The sequence below is a fragment of the Heterodontus francisci genome, chromosome 43 (assembly GCF_036365525.1).
Source record: "Heterodontus francisci isolate sHetFra1 chromosome 43, sHetFra1.hap1, whole genome shotgun sequence".
NCBI lineage: Eukaryota > Metazoa > Chordata > Chondrichthyes > Heterodontiformes > Heterodontidae > Heterodontus > Heterodontus francisci.
In genome coordinates this window covers 24,016,216-24,022,452 of record NC_090413.1, presented here as the reverse complement: position 1 = coordinate 24,022,452, position 6,237 = coordinate 24,016,216, and positions in this window count along the sequence as shown.

Below are 6,237 nucleotides of genomic sequence, written 5' to 3'. Positions count from 1 at the left end.
TGGGACGAGGGAGCAGTACCACAGGACATGCGCGATGCCAATATCATCACCCTCTATAAAAACAAAGGTGACCGCGGTGACTGCAACAACTACCGTGGAATCTCCCTGCTCAGCATAGTGGGGAAAGTCTTTGCTCGAGTCGCTCTGAACAGGCTCCAGAAGTTGGCCGAGCGCGTCTACCCTGAGGCACAGTGTGGCTGTCGTGCAGAGAGATCGACTGTTGACATGCTGTTCTCCCTTCGTCAGATACAGGAGAAATGTCGTGAACAACAGATGCCCCTCTACATTGCTTTCATTGATCTCACCAAAGCCTTTGACCTCGTCAGCAGACGTGGTCTCTTCAGACTACTAGAAAAGATTGGATGCCCACCAAAGCTACTAAGCATCATCACCTCATTCCATGACAATATGAAAGGCACAATTCAACATGGTGGCTCCTCATCAGAGCCCTTTCCTATCCTGAGTGGCGTGAAACAGGGCTGTGTTCTCGCACCCACACTTTTTGGGATTTTCTTTTCCCTGCTGCTTTCACATGCGTTCAAGTCCTCTGAAGAAGGAATTTTCCTCCACACAAGATCAGGGGGCAGGTTGTTCAACCTTGCCCGTCTAACAGTGAAGTCCAAAGTACGGAAAGTCCTCATCAGGGAACTCCTCTTTGCTGACGATGCTGCTTTAACATCTCACACTGAAGAGTGCCTGCAGAGTCTCATCGACAGGTTTGCGGCTGCCTGCAATGAATTTGGCCTAACCATCAGCCTCAAGAAAACGAACACCATGGGGCAGGACGTCAGAAATGCTCCATCCATCATGAAAGTGAGCAAATAGGTTTACAGGTTGTGAAAAGGTACCAGAATTTCTATTTACTGTACTAGGAAAAGGGTTTGGCTCAACCTTTCAAAGATCTTGGTTCTGTAAAAGATCGAGAGGAAATGAATTTTGCCATCCCACTATTCTTTTGTATTTGCTTAACTTCCACTTCCTTTATTTTCAGTACCAGCCTTTCCAGAGGAACTGTATCAAAGATCTTACTGAAATCTAAGTACACCACATCCACTGCCTTGCCCCTTTCGATTTCTTATGTCACACTCTCAAAAGAAAACCAATTAAGTTGGATTGGCAAAACTGCACCTTCATGAACTTATATTGGTCATCTTTATAGCTTTACTTCTATCCAGATACTCCATGATATCATCTTTACTAAAGGTTTGCATAAGTTTACCCACAAAGGACATCAAACTCATGGTCTGTACTTTTCTGGGCCACTTTTATTACATTTTTTAAAAGTATGATCCTCAATATTTCTAACTGTAGATATCTTTTATAGCCTCTTTGAATGAGGCCACATGAGGCCAAGCAAGGTCAAGGGTGTGGTCGTGACTACGGGTTGGGGAGTTTATATGGAGGAAGAGATTAAGGGAGAATAGGAGGGCAGTGAACTCAGGAGAAAGAGATGAGATAGAGGTTGAAATCACTGAGGACAAGAAATCATTCAGTGCAGAGACTGAGGAAGGAAAGCTGTGAAAATATCTTGGTGAGAAAATGTTTCTGATACTTGGGTGGGGTAGAGAATGAGGACATTAAATGAGGAAGGGTGGCACAAGATGAGATGCTTAAAGGGCAGAAATAAAGGAAATGCTTTCGCAAACCATTTTTAGGACACAGGAATATTAACAGTTTTAATACAGAAAGCATCTGCACTACCAGGAGTAAGATCAAAGGATTGATATTTACAATTGATTGAAAGACCAAAACGACAACTGCACAAATTATTTCTCCAATAAAAATCGTTGTCATGGCTATGAAGAACTGCAAGTTAAAAAGAGAATTATTAATTTTGTAATTAATCTAGTCAGCATGAAACAATTAAAAGAGTTTTAGTTCTAACACTTTATACAGTAAATGCAGATTTCATAGTGTATTTTTATACTGTTGTACAGGGAGAAAAAGAGGAAAATTACATTACTGGATACAAGAATACCAAGTGTTGTGGAGTTCTTTTCAACCTGGGTGAGATAATCTGCAGAATAAACACTTAACAATGATAAGATATTCAATTTGAGTATCCATTAAAACATATTTGGAACATCTGAAATGCTGTTGGTTGCTATATGAGGAGGATAATTATGGATGGGCAATAAATGCTGGTCTTGCCAGTAATGCTCACATCCCAAGAACAAATTTTTAAAAATGTCTCAGGGGAAGATCTAACGTACGTAGCATGTTTTTCCAGGATCATGAGGTTCCAGATTAATTCCCACAAGATTTGAATTCACAGTCTCCACTGCAATGACTGGAGTTGCTCTGGGACATAAATAACTCCTCCTCAACAGAAATGTCACTGGAGTAGCCTGGACCAAGGAGAACCAACACTGTAGATCTTCATTGGTGCATGAAAGTCAACTTTTTAAGTATAAAAAGTCTGGGATTTAAAAAAATGTATCTACAGTATTTTAGTTGAGAGTGGGAGGGTGGGAAATCTGGCATGTCTGTTGACACTTAAAGAGGATATTCACTTTTCAAAGACAGTCAGTGGAAAGCACATTACTCAGGCAGAATAATGTCATCCAGGGTCTTCAAGGCAGCCATGGAGCTGTTCATGGAGCAAGTGAGGAAAAGGAAGCAGATTTCTCTTTCCCTCCAATGAATAACAAATTCCCTGGAAAATTAGCACAACTGAGGTGGAAAGGGCAGCCGAGAAAATAGCTCAGCAGAGGGCAAGCACATGCCTCCTAAGTCTGTTGTGCAGCTTCAGGGGCCCAGCTCTAAATAAAGGATGCTTTTCGTGAATTGTTGAATGTATTGGATTATCTGCTGGGGAGCTTATCGCAACATGTTGAAGATTATGCAAGAAGTCTATTCACAATTTGTGTGGGGTTCTGGAGCATAGCATTGACACTCTGTAGTAAACCAGGCAGCGTATAGTGACATTTTACAGCAGTTAATACGTTAAATGGGAAGTGGATAATTTTTACAAAAAGAAATTTGAATGAATCGCCCTTTCACCAGTAGTTTAATTATTTACACCTAATTATAGTTTTGCAAGATGTTTTTCAATTGACTCACACCTACATCTCAGAGGTTCAGGAATGTGTCATGCAATGCATCACAACTCCACTTAAAAAAGGTTATATATATATTACATAGTCTCTGGGAGAATATTTTGTATGGGATCTCATGTCTTCAAAATAGTTTAGATACTGTAAAATTGTTCCAGTTTCAAATATCTTTTGGAAATCTGTGCTAACAGCAATATTATAAACCTACCAGCATCAAAAGTAATTTGCTCTCCTTGATAACACCCCAACAGCCAACGATCCCAAGCAATGCAAGGAAGCATCCTGCAGCAATACAGAAATAGCCAACGTTCAGAAAATATCCTGCACGCGATCCCAGGACTTGCAGGATAGAATCACCATGAACCTTCACCCAGACCCCGAATCCAAGAAGCACAAAACCAGCAACCTAGAAAAGAACATTTCAATATTGCAGTCCTGTCCATCACATTGTTATCAAACAAGCATTGCTTCAATCTTTTTGGAGAGGGCAGATTTTGGGTGCTTGTTAAACTGTTGGAGAATGGAATATTTTGCTGTTTCACAAACCCAGTGCTGACATCAAGTAGCTAGGTTCAGCATAGTGCAATTTGACATTCTGTTTCTTACACCAGCTCTCCTTGTGGCCTGCCTTTCTGAGTGAGATTTTTAATCCAGTGCCAAATTAATGGTAGATTTGTGGATCCATGCCCACAAAGAACTGGGTAAAGACTGCCCACTCTTTTCATGCTGGACCCTCAAAGCCAGCAAGCAGAGGACATCTTCATCCTATCCCATTAGTCTGGCCTGGTCTCCAAGCTGTGAGTACCAACTGAGTCATCTAGGTCTTCTCCCCATCCCCTACTATTTGTGAGTACAGTCGACTTAATTTCATATCCAATCTGCTAATTTGTTACCTTTAAAAAGGGAATTGCACAATGCCTTTTTAATTTAAAAATTAGGCTGTCAAATTAGTAAGGGATTTACTAATGTTCAAGATAGAATCTTTCACAAGTCGTGACCTGTTTTCAAGAAACTATCATGGAACATGTTATAATTTAAAATATTCCAGCATAACTCTAACTCATGTGCAAATACTGATATAGTAAGAAAACAGAGACATTTTGTCTTGCACTCATCCAGACAACTCGCAAGAATACCAATGTAAGGGAAAGCAACAAATTTGTACTGTGTGAGAAGACAGTGCTGATTGGTTGGCAAGTGGACTTTGATTGGTACAGGCGTTACCATGGAGAATGCACCAGTTTATAGTGACTGACAGTTAACTGCCAAGCTTTGTTTGAAATTTAAACCAGGCAGCTTGGCTATTATTGGACAAGGCATTGGAAGATGGCAGGATCCCCAAAGACACATTGTACAGCGAGCTCGCCACTGGTATCAGACCCACCGGCCGTCCATGTCTCCGTTATAAAGACGTCTGCAAACGCGACATGAAATCGTGTGACATTGATCACAAGTCGTGGGAGTCAGTTGCCAGCATTCGCCAGAGCTGGCGGGCAGCCATAAAGACAGGGCTAAATTGTGGCGAGTCGAAGAGACTTAGTAGTTGGCAGGAAAAAAGACAGAGGCGCAAGGGGAGAGCCAACTGTGCAACAGCCCCAACAAACAAATTTCTCTGCAGCACCTGTGGAAGAGCCTGTCACTCCAGAATTGGCCTTTATAGCCACTCCAGGCGCTGCTTCACAAACCACTGACCACCTCCAGGCGCGTATCCATTGTCTCTCGAGATAAGGAGGCCCAAAAGAAGAATTGCCCTGAGGAATGAACAAAGAACAGTACTGCACAGGAACAGGCCATTCGGCCCTCCAAGCCTGTGCCAATCTTGATGCCTGTCTAAACTAAAACCTTCTGCACTTCCAGGGTCTGTATCCCTCTATTCCCATCCTATTCATATATTTGTCAAGATACCTCTTAAACCTGCTTCCACCACCTCCCCCGGCAGCAAGGTCCAGGCACTCACCACCCTCTGTGTAAAAACTTGCCTCGCACATCCCCTCTAAACTTTGCCCCTCACACCTTAAACCTATGTCCCCTAGTAACTGACTCTTCCACCCTGGGAAAAAGCTTCTGACTATCCACTCTGTCCATGCCACTCATAACTTTGTAAACCTCTATCATGATGCCCCTCCACCTCCGTCATTCCAGTGAAAACAATCCGAGTTTATCCAACCTCTCCTCATAGCTAATACCCTCCAGACCAGGCAACATCCTGGTAAACCTCTTCTGTACCCTCTCCAAAGCCTCCACATCCTTCTGGTAATGTGGCGACCAGAATTGTACGCAATATTCCAAGTGTGGCCTAAGTAAGGTTCTGTACTGCTGGAGCATGACTTACCAATTTTTATACTCTATGCCCCGACCGATGAAGGCAAGCATGCCGTATGCCTCTTGACTGCCTTTTCCGCCTGCATTGCCACTTTCAGTGATCTGTGGACCTGTACGCCCAGATCTCTCTGCCTGCCAATACTGCTAAGGGTTCTGCCATTTACTATATACTTCCCACCTTCCAAAATGCATTACCTTACATCTGTCTGGATTAAACTTCATCTGCCATTTCTCCGCCCAAGTCTCCAACCGATCCATATCCTGCTGTATCCTCTGACAATCCTCATCACTATCCGCAACTCCACCAACCTTTGTGTCATCCGCAAACTTACGAATCAGACCAGCTGCATTTTCCTCTAAATCATTTATATCTACTACAAACAGCAAAGGTCCCAGCAGTGATCCCTGCGGAACACCACCAGTCACATCCCTCCATTCAGAAAAGCACCCTTCCACTGCTACCCTTAGTCTTCTATGACTGAGCCAGTTCTATATCCATCTTGCCAGCTCACCTCTGATCCTGTGTGACTTCACCTTTTGTACCAGTCTGCCATGAGGGACCTTGTCAAAGGCTTTACTGAAGTCCATGTAGACAACATCCACTGCCCTTCCTTCATCAATCAACTTCGTCACTTCCTCAAAAAACTCGATCAAGTTAGTGAGACACGACCTCCCCTTCACAAAACCATGCTGCCTCTCACTAATAAGTCCATTTGTTTCCAAATGGGAGTAAATCCTGTCCCGAAGAATCCTCTCCAGTAACTTCCCTACCACTGACATAAGGCTCACCAGCCTGTAATTTCCTGGATTATCCTTGCTACTCTTCTTAAACAAAGGAACAACATTGGCTATTCTCCAG